This window comes from Macaca nemestrina, chromosome 13 (genome assembly GCF_043159975.1).
Source record: "Macaca nemestrina isolate mMacNem1 chromosome 13, mMacNem.hap1, whole genome shotgun sequence".
In the NCBI taxonomy this organism is placed as follows: Eukaryota; Metazoa; Chordata; class Mammalia; order Primates; family Cercopithecidae; genus Macaca; species Macaca nemestrina.
Window position 1 is genome coordinate 9,892,509 of NC_092137.1, and position 10,417 is coordinate 9,902,925.

The 10,417-nt window shown below is 51.0% G+C and overlaps 1 non-coding gene across 1 annotated transcript; it reads right to left on the bottom strand.

The window, feature by feature from the left end:
• Positions 1-4,915: 4,915 nt before the first annotated feature.
• On the bottom strand, positions 4,916-5,056 carry LOC112427530 (U4 spliceosomal RNA). Its single transcript, XR_003019139.1, has one exon. It is a non-coding gene; the product is annotated as a U4 spliceosomal RNA (small nuclear RNA).
• Positions 5,057-10,417: the final 5,361 nt, after the last annotated feature.

A 10,417-nucleotide genomic window follows, 5' to 3' on the forward strand; every position in this document is an offset into this window, starting at 1 on the left:
GTCCACCCATGCCAGGACCTGAACCCAGCTCTGAGGATGTAGAAATGAAAACATTGAGTCCTTGTCTTCAAGGAAGGAAGCTCACCCCAGAGATCACCTGGGGATCTTTATCTGCGTAGTAAAACAACATTTGTTCCTGTGCAGCTCTGCCTCTCACCTTCCTGTAACTTGTCCCATCTAGCGCTGAAAGAGAATCAATTACCAACCATCGTCTGAGCATCGGGCCTGGTCATTTCCCCACGCCCCTCTCTGTTATGAAGAGGGCATTAAGCCTCAACCATCTGGTGCCTCTTCAAGTTCATGTTTTGTAAACACTGTTGCACATGTGTGCACATAATACCTTTGTTAAGATTTTCTCTTGTTAACCTGTTTTTTGTCATAGGGGTGTTGGCTGTGACCCTTTATGATGGGGAGAAAGGGGATCACCCCTTTCTGTCCCTACGTTTTCAAGGTTTATTTACATTCTAGCATGTGTCAGAATTCCATGCCTTTTTATGGCTGAATAATATTCCATCACGTGAATATGCCACATTTCGTGTATCCATTCATCTATTGAAGGACGTTCGGGTTGTTTTGCTATGGTCAATAATGCTGCTATGAACGTGAGTGTACAAGTACCTGTGTGGGTCCCCGATGTTTTGGGTAGATACTTGGGAGTGGAATTGCTAGGTCACACAGCAGTTACTGTGCTGAACTGTGTGAGGAGATTCCTCCCTCTCAGCGGTTCTTATGCTCACCTTCCTTTCTGTGTCTACTGCTGCCTTCTGCCTTCAGAAGCCCCCTCCTTCTTTCTGCACCTGGGCTAAGACAGCAGCTTCCTATTTGGTGTCTACTTCCCACACCCACCTCCAGAGCTCATCCCAAAGAGCGATGGTGCTGTGGACCAAACTGTCTCCCAAATGCACGCGTCGAAGATCTTACCCAGCTGTGACTGTATTTGGAGATAGGGCCTTTGTGGAGGTAACAAAGGTTAATGGAGATTATAAGGGTGACCTCAGTTACCTAATCCAATAGGACTGGTTTGGAAATAGATTTCTGTTGTCTAAGCTCCCAGCCTGTGGTATTGTATCATGGCAGCCCGAGCACATGAACGCAGGTGGTGAGCTGCTCTTCCCCTGAGCCACACTGCCAAGGCTGCCCTGCTGGAAATCTTTGGTGTTGCTGCCCTGCAAGACAGAATCCTAACGCTTCATCATTTGAGGCCGGCCATTCGCAGCCTTGCCTGCACTTCTGGGACTGTGTCTCCTTGCTCTTCCACCCCCAAGCTCTTCTTCAGCTGAGTCAGTGTGTTGGCTCTTTCTGGAATAGGTGTTATGCATTCAGCCTCTGTCCAAATGTCCCCCTACTCCCCCGAGTGCCCTACTCTCCCTAGTACCCCCTACTTCCTCTAGTACCCCCCACTCGCCCGATGCCCTACTCCCTTTAGTACTCCCTACTCCTTCTAGTAATCCCCACTCCCCCAGTACCCCTCACTTCCTCTAGTACCCCTGACTCCCCCAGTATCCCCCACTCCCCCTAGTGCTCTACTCACTCTAGTCCCCCTGCTCCCTCTAGTACTCCCCACTCCCCCTAGTGCCCCCAAGTCCCTCTAGTACCCCCACTCCTCCTAGTACCCCCACTCCCTCTAGTACCCCCAACTCCTCCTAGTACCCCCACTCCCCCTAGTGCCCCCATTCCTCCTAGTGCCCCCCACTTCCTCTAGTACCCCCACTCCCTCTAGTGCCCCCCACTCCCTCTAGTACCCCTGACTCCCCCAGTACCCCCCACTCCCCCTAGTGCCCCCCACTTCCTCTAGTACCCCCCAGTACCCCTCACTCCCCCGTTACATCCCACTCCCCCAAACCCCCCACTTCCTCTAGTACCCCCTACTTCCCCAGTACCTCCCACTCCCCCTAGTGCCCCCACCCCATCTAGTACCCCCCACACTCCCACTCCCTCTAGTACGCCCCACACCCCCTAGTCCCCCCCAGTCACTTTGGAATGCCTTCTCCTGCTTTCTGCTTATTCCCCTCCTACAGGAGCTGCCCTTGGGGGTGGGGTGCAGGAGTGCAGTGATGTCCACTCGAGAAGCTCCTTGGGACATTTGCATTAGTGCCATCTCTGTGCACATACAGTGGCGCACACAGTCGTTCAGCCCAGAAACTTGTGAACACACAGCTACTACTGACCGAGCACCTTCCATGCAGACTTTAAGAGGATACTTTGAGATATAAATAAGAGAAAAAGCTCAAAATGGCTTGTAATAGTCATAGCTGACCCTTACATAATACAACATGCCAGATGCGATTTGAATACTTTCTACACATTAACCCCTTCAATCCTCACGATGATCTCATAAACCAGATACAGTTATTATCACCATCCCCATTTCACAGATGAGGAAACTGAGAAGAGAGAGAAAATAAACAAGCCAAAAGTCCTTGGTGGTAGTGGTGGTGGATTGGGCCGTCAAGCTCCATAGTCTTTGCCCCTGGCCCCCACTATCCCATGTCTCTGACCTTGGGACAGCTTTCTCTCACTTAATGAGATGTCTCAAGGTGGGGACATCCCATGGGAAATTAATTCAACCGCTCAAGGCTGTCACCAAGGGCTTGGCTTCTTTTCATCTCGACACTCTGCCGCCGTTAGCCTCTTGGCTTTTATGTTGGTTATTATCCCTTTATGTCACAATATGGCTGCAGCAGTTCTAAGTATCATGTTCTCACCCAGCCACACCCAAAGGTCAGAAAGAGAGAAAGCCCCTTCTTTCTGGCTCTTTTTTTAAGAGTAAGGGAAACTTTCCCCAAATTCACCCAGAGATTTCCCCTCGTGTCCTGTTAGTCAGAATGAAGTTACACGCCTGTTCATAAACTAATCACCGGGTCACACTGACTGACTTAGACCAATCAAGACACTCTACTAGGCTCCCAGGGAGTCCTGCTTCTCCTGAAGCATGTGGCTGCCCGAAAACCTGAATAAAACAGGTGTCTGGCTTGCTGGTGAAGGAGAGGAACTGGAAGGGTTGCAGGCCTGTCACACACCATCGCTATTTCTGGCTGTCACATCAGCCTTGTGAGATCAGGACTTTTATCGTTTTATAAATAAGGAAACCAAGAATCAGAGACAAGGAGGTGCTTGGCCAAGGTCAGCGGCTGGTGAGTGAGAGAGTCCGCATGCTCAGCCCATCCCCAGGAGTCTGGCAAGGCTGGAAACTGGTCTTTCTTTTCCCATCCTAGACTGATTGCGTTGGAAAGATTCATGCTCTGTCAGCTGGCTCTTGCTGTCCCTTCCTGACGGCTGTGACTCTGAGAACAGTTTAATTTCAGAAACCCTCACAGGGTGGCTCCTCTCCCTGCCAGGCATCAGGAGGCCCCAGAGGAGCAGCAGAGACAAGACTCGCTGTCCAGACTCCCTTCTGGAGGGACTGCGGTCAGGGAGCCCAGGCTGACCCTCGTGTTCTCATGCCTCGGTCCTGTTGATAAGACGGAAGTCTGTGCTGGGTTCCTATCCACATAGCCCTTGCGGGGAGTGGGTCCCACGCGCTGCTTCTGCAGACCCAGCTCGTCCTGTTTCCGGTTTCTTTTTCTTTTTTTTGAGACGGAGTCTCGCTCTGTTGCGATCCGACCCCCTCAGCCTCCGGAGGTGCTGGGATTACAGGCGTGAGCTACCGCGCCCGGCCCTGTTTCTGGTTTCTAATTCTCTTAGGACGTCATTGCCTTTGATCTTCCGAGCCCCCGGAAGGGCTCATCCCTCTCACATCTGCCTTCCTCCTAGAGGTGTGGCGCCTGCTCTTCCGCCGCGCAAGGGAGGGGAGTGACTGGGCGCCCAAGTCCTGTTGCCCGTCCCCTCTCCCTTGCCTGTGCTCAGAGCCAGGGACTCTGCTATTTGTAGGCCCTGCAGGCTCTGTCTGGGGTCTTTCCCCAGGTGAGGCTGTGCGTCCGGGAAGCAGAGGCAGCCTGGAGTTCCTTCTGGATGCCGGCCAGGGCTGCGCTGTTTGCCTGGAGAGGCCATCGGCACCACTGAGAAGGTCCCTGGGACTCGCTGCTCGGACACAAATGTGGCAGCCAGTCAGGAGCTACGTTCTTCTTTGCTGGAAACAAGCAAGGATAGACTGTGATTTTCCTCTCCCTCTGTTGTGTATTTTTCACTCCTGTCTCTCCACCCACCCATCCATCCGTCCATCCACTCATCCATGCACCCACCCACCCACCCATCCATCCATCCATCCATCCATCCACTCATCCATCCACCCGCCCACCCATCTATCCACCCATCCATCCACCCATCCATCCATCCATCCACCCATCCACCCATCCACCCACCCATCGAACCATCCACCCACCCATCGAACCATCCACCCACCCATTGAACCATCCATCTACCCACCCACCCATCTATCCACCCATCCATCCACCCATCCATCCATCTATCCATCCACCCACCCATCCATCCATCCATCCATTCATCCATCCACCCATCCATCCATCCATCCACCCATCCACCCATCCACCCACCCATCGAACCATCCACCCACCCATCAAACCATCCACCCACCCACCCATCCATCCATCCATCCACCCACCCACCCATTGAACCATCCACCCACCCACCCATCCATCCACCCATCCATCCATCCATTCACCCACCCACCCATCCACCCATCCACCCATCTATCCATCCACCCACCTGTCACATAGCATAGCAAATACAACAAAGACTCACGTATGGTTCCTGCCCCTACACCCTCAACACTCACATCCTGGTGGGGAACTCCTACAACCAACGAATGCAGAAGGTTTTAGCTCCCTGATGAGCATTTGTATTTGAAGTTGGGGGTGGGGAGCTGCACAAATGTGCACAACTTAATAGAGGTCTCTGGCATTGTGCCAAAGTGAAGCTGAGAAGGAGTTAAATTTTTGTTTTTTTGGTTGTTCAGCCTCTGTAGAGAGTCTCAAAAATTCTCGATGCCAACTATATTTCAAGTTGTCATGGCAAGGTATTGGGAAAAGTTTTCAATTAGCAATAATCATGCCTCAGGCAAACCTCATTGGCTATGGTACCGCCACTGCAGAAAGCTGAGGAGTTATTTTTAAGCAAGGGCGCTGCCTTCCCAGCATGTCTTAAATTTCTCCAGGGTGAGTCAGATCACCCCTGTTCTTGGGGACCTCTTACACTGGCTTCTGGTCACCAGGTCTAGGGGAGGTTAGTGACCTTAGCCCTGGAAGGGGAGCCTCAAAGTCACTGGTGAGCCTCAAAAGAGGCTGGCAGGGCTGCCTGCCCAGACCCATCTGCTACAGTTACAATGGGGAGTGTCCTTGGGTAATGAACTGCTATGTAGAGCTCATGATTAAGCACTAATTAATTATTAATGCACTGTGTCATAATTTTGCCTGGCCCTTTCTATGCCAAAGAATTGTATCCCGCAGTTCCATTTCTGATCCCACATTTTCTGATTTGTGGCCATGGTGGCCCCTTTTCAAGCTCACCTGTCTCTGCAGTGGCCGGATGGAGCATTGATGGTACCTGCGCCACGAGGTCATTGTCCACTGGTAGTAGGTGGCATGGATGATGACTCGTGGGTGTAACGTGTGTAAACAACAACAGATACACCAGCTGGGGTCAGCCACACCTGGAATTCTGGCTGTAATGCTGCTGTGGTTTGGATATTTGTCTCCTGAAACCTCATGTTGAAATTTGATCCCGGATGTTGGAGGTGGGGGCTTATGGGAGGTGTTTGCATCATGGGGACAAATCCCTCATGAAGGTCTTGGTACTGTCCTTGTCCTTGTTATAATGAGTAGGTTCTCACTCTATTAGTTCCCTCAAAAGCTGGTTGTTTAAAGAGCCTGGCATATCCCCCTCCTCTCTCTGGCTTTCCCTCTCCGCATGTGATCCTTACACATACCAGCTTCCCTTTGCCTTCTGCTGTGAGTGGAAGCAGCCTGAAGCCCTCACCAGAGGCAGATGCTGGCACCGTGCTTGTTGTACAGTCTGCAGAACCATGAGCCAAAGAAACCTCTTTTGTTTGTAAGTTACCCAGTCTCAGGTATATCCTTTATGGCAATGCAAATGGACTAAGGCAAATGTACTCACCTTGGTGTTACCTCAATCATGTTACTTAACCCTTTGAGCCCTTCTCATCCATACAGGAAGGAGAAGAGTAGCACCTGCCTCACATGTTTTACCAGAAAGAGGACCTCAGTCTCCAGTGATGGATTGGGACATGTCTTGTCCTGAGGTTTCCTTTGCTGTACTTCACTTGGGGCCATCTCAGGAACCTCTGAGACACCACTTGGAGGAGGCACTCAGCTCTGCCTCTGGCCTGCACCTGTCCTTGGTTTATGGGTGGGGTCAGTTGTTGGGACTATTTTAGTTACAGGTTCCAGAAATCCATCTTCAAGCTGCAAAGGGGAATTCTTGTAAGGATTTGGGGGTATCTCCCAGAATCTGAGGGTAAGAACTGAGCTGGTTTTCAGGAGCGATGGGAAATCGTGGTTCGGCTCCACCTATGTCTCGTCCTGGCTCCTCTTTGTGAATATGCATTTTTCTTTTCCTGGAGATGAGATTTTCCTCCTTCTCTGTCTATGTGGCATGACATGTAGTCACAAATGCTCCCAAAATTTAGCTTCTCGTAATCCCAATGCTTTGGGAGGCTGAGGCGGGTGGATGACCTGACTTCAGGAGTTCAAGACCAGCCTGGCCAACATGGTGAAACCCTGTCTCTACTAAAAACACAAAAAATTAGCCGGGCCTGGTGGCAGGCGCCTGTAGTCCCAGCTGCTCGGGAGGCTGAGGCAGGGGAATCACCTGAACGTGGGAGGTGGAGCTTGCAGTGAGCCGAGATCTCACCACTGCACTCCAGTCTGGGTGACTAGAGCAAAGCTCTGTCTCAAAAAAAAAAAAAAGAAAAGAAAAGAAAAGAAAAGAAATGCAGCTTCTCTACTCAAGTTATTAGTTAAGACTGAGCTGACATGTCTTGGTCCTAAGTTCCAGATGTCCAGCTGGGGCCAGGGGTCTGTGACTGGCACATCACCTGCAGCCACAGATGGGGTCTGAGAGACCGGCGTTCGCTGGCAACACGCGAACAGTGAGAAAGCCGGGCCAGCAGTCCTCAATGAGGTGGGGTGGTGTTGGGACGAGCAGGGTCCCAGGAAAAGGGGTTGTGGAAACTGCTCTACCACCACCTGCCTGGGGCTGCTTACTGAGAGGACACAGTCTCCTGGAGTGTCATCATTCCCCCATGATGGCTTCCAAGAGGCTGAGTGAGCATGCACTTAGGGCACCAGCAAGGCCAGCAACAACACTGAAAACATTTTTTTTTTCCTGGTAAAAATTGTTTGGGTTTTTTTTAGATGGAGTTCTGTCACCTAGACTGGAGTGTATTTGCTAGATCCCGGCTCACTGCATCCTCTGCCTCCTGGGTTCAAGGGATTGTCCTGTCTCAGCCTCCCAAGTAGCTGGGACTACAGGTTCACACCACCATGCCCAGCTATTTTTTCTATTTTCAGTAGAGACATGGTTTTGCCATGTTGCCCCAGCTAGTCTCAAACTCCTGGCCTCAAATGATCCTCCTGCCTCAGCCTCCCAAATGCTGAGATTACAGGCATGAACCACCGCACCCAGCCAAAAATTGTTTTTAAAAATCAAAGTCATCATAAGAAAAAAATTAGAAGCCTTCTGGACTTTTCTTACGCTTCTTATAAAGTTGATGATTGTTTTTATCTTGAATGATATTATTGGGTGCATTGGATTGCAGAGTGTCCCCCCAAAATTCATGTTCTTCCCAGAAGCTCAGAGTGTGACCTTATTTGGAAATAGGGTCATTGCAGATGTGATTACTTAAGATGGAGTCATACTGGAGTAGAGCAGGCCCTAACTCCAAAAAAGATTGATGTCATATGAAGAGGAGAAGAGACAGAGACAACACACACAGGGAGAGAGCCACACAGGGAGGCAGGGACTGGAGGGAGGCACCTGCAAGCCAGGGAACGCCATGGCTGCTGATGACACCAGAAGTTACAAAAGTCAGGAAGGGTCCTCCCCTGGAGCCTTCAGCAGGATCACAGCCGTGTGGACGTTTGTATGTCAGGTTTCTAGCCTCCAGTGTGTGAGGGGACACATTTGTGTTGCTCTGAGCCACTCAGTTTGTGGTTCTTCCTCACAGCAGCCACGGGTTGGGTTGGGGAGGTTTATGCTTTTCAATACTTGCAGCATAAAACGCCCCAAAGTTCTTAGTTTATTCCTGGATAGAGGTGAACAGCACAGGCTGGAGAGTTATCTGTGTCTGAATAAAATCCTTATCTCTGCTATTTACTAGTTATATTGCCTTGGCAGGTAATGTAACCTCTTTGTGCCTCAGTTTCCACATTGGTAAAATGAGGTGAATAATCCTACCCAGGTAACGGAGGTGTAAATCAGCTACTGCATGCAAAGGCTTGAAAAGGTGCCTGGCATGTGACAAGGCCTCAGTGTAAAACACGTGTTCTCATCACATCCCTCAGCAGGTCGGATGATGGCGGGGGTGGCCAGTCCAGGGGCTGTGCAGGCTGAGAGGGGTCATCTGTAGGGACCTGGCTTTGTTGGGGGCCGCCTGGGAACCATGAACTTCCTGCAGGAAGAGCTCTTTTCCTGGGGCAGGCTGCTGTAGGAGGGGTCCTCTGGCACCGGGACAGGAACTGAAGCTGGTCTGGATCTGCTCAGGGACTCAGCAGAGCTGCCGCCCCGAGCCGCCTGGCTGCTGGTCTAGTGGGGGACGTGTTTACCACCAGACCCTTTGCCCCGTGATTCTCTGCCCGATGGAGAATTGGCCCCATCCAAGCCTTGCCCTGTACTTATGACCATTTTAAACACATCTGCAGATGCTGTCATATTCAATAAAATATATCCTTGGAAAGGCAATGTGAAATTTATAGTGGCTTTTCATTCTTGCACATTTTCTCAATTACGGATACTAAAAGCCTAATCATGATCGTGTGAGGCTTTGTAATAAAATGGTTTCATAAAATGTTGAGAAAGTGTCTGAAAAACGTTGGAAGCCTGTCCCACTGGAGGGTGACCCCTCCGCAATCCCGACAGGAGGTTGTGCAAGCTGGAGTCCACACCCGCCACAGGAACTCCTGCCTCCAGGGGAGCCTGTCTACAGGCAGCTCTGATTTTCAGAAAGCTGACAGCTACGCTGCCTGTGACCCTGCCTTTAAGCCGGCGACTACGCTGCCTGCAACCCTGCCTTCCTGTCACTGCACCCCACGGTCCTGTTATCCCTCCTGGAGCACCTGAGAACAAGGGTCCCTCTTTTCCCCACCACAGTCCTCCCCATCCCCCGCTTCTGCTGACTGCCATCTTCAAGGTCACTCCCTGGGCCACCTCACCAGGGCCTTTAGCCCAGCAGCCCCTTCTGCAGGCAGCACCATTGGCGCTGGTGGCTGCCCTGACTCTCGGTCCCCTGTGAGTGTCCTGTCTTTATTTTGCAGCAGAAGGGGAAGGATCCAAGGAGAAAGCCAATAGGTGTCCTCACGAATCCAGAAACGTCTCTCCCTTCCCACCACCTTGGAGAAGTGGTGCCTCCCCCTGCTACTGCCATCCCCTTTCCTCCCCACACACACTGTGGGAAGCAGCACGGTGCCATGGAAAGGCCTAGAACTGGGAATCAGGGCACGTTGGGTGTGCATTCCTTTTGTACCACTCACTAGCTTTGCAACCCAGGCAACTTCCTTGACCTCTGCCTTCAGTTTCTTCATCCAAAAATGAGATTGGCAATTCCACCTCCCAGGGCTTTTATAAGGATTAGGTGCATGGTACTTAGTAGGTGCTTTGTAAATATTAGATAAGCCTCGACCTCCTGGGCTCAAGCAATCCTCCCACCTCAGCCTCCAGAGTAGCTGGGACTATAGGTGCACACCATCACACCCACCTAATTTTAAAATTTTTTATAGTGACAGGGTCTCGTTCAAGTGATCCTGCCACCTTGGCCTTCCAAAATGTTGAGATTACAGGCATGAGCCAAAATTCTTGAACAGGGGCCACAGGATCATATTACAACTTCATAATATTCACTTGGAGAGAATTAAACTGATAAGTGGATATAACAGGTGTCAGATTCATCTTTTCCCTGGCCAGAGCATCTCAAGAAGAAAAGAGTGATCCCAATCACCATTACTGAAGCAAATCCTATCCTCTGGTTCTATCTTCACCTGGAGGCCTCTAGCATCCTTCAAAGATGCTTCTCCGCAATTCCTTCCAGAAGTCTCTGCAGATGCTTGCCTGTGCTTGGCCATGCTGGAGTGACCATGTGGATCAGGTCCTGGCTCTTCTTCTAGGTGCTCAGGACTGCTGGGGGTGGGGGTGGGGAAGTGAGAAATTGGAGGTTGATGCATTACCTATGGATCCTTAATAAGTACCCCAAAACCTAGCAGCTTACAACAGCTTTATGATCTTACAC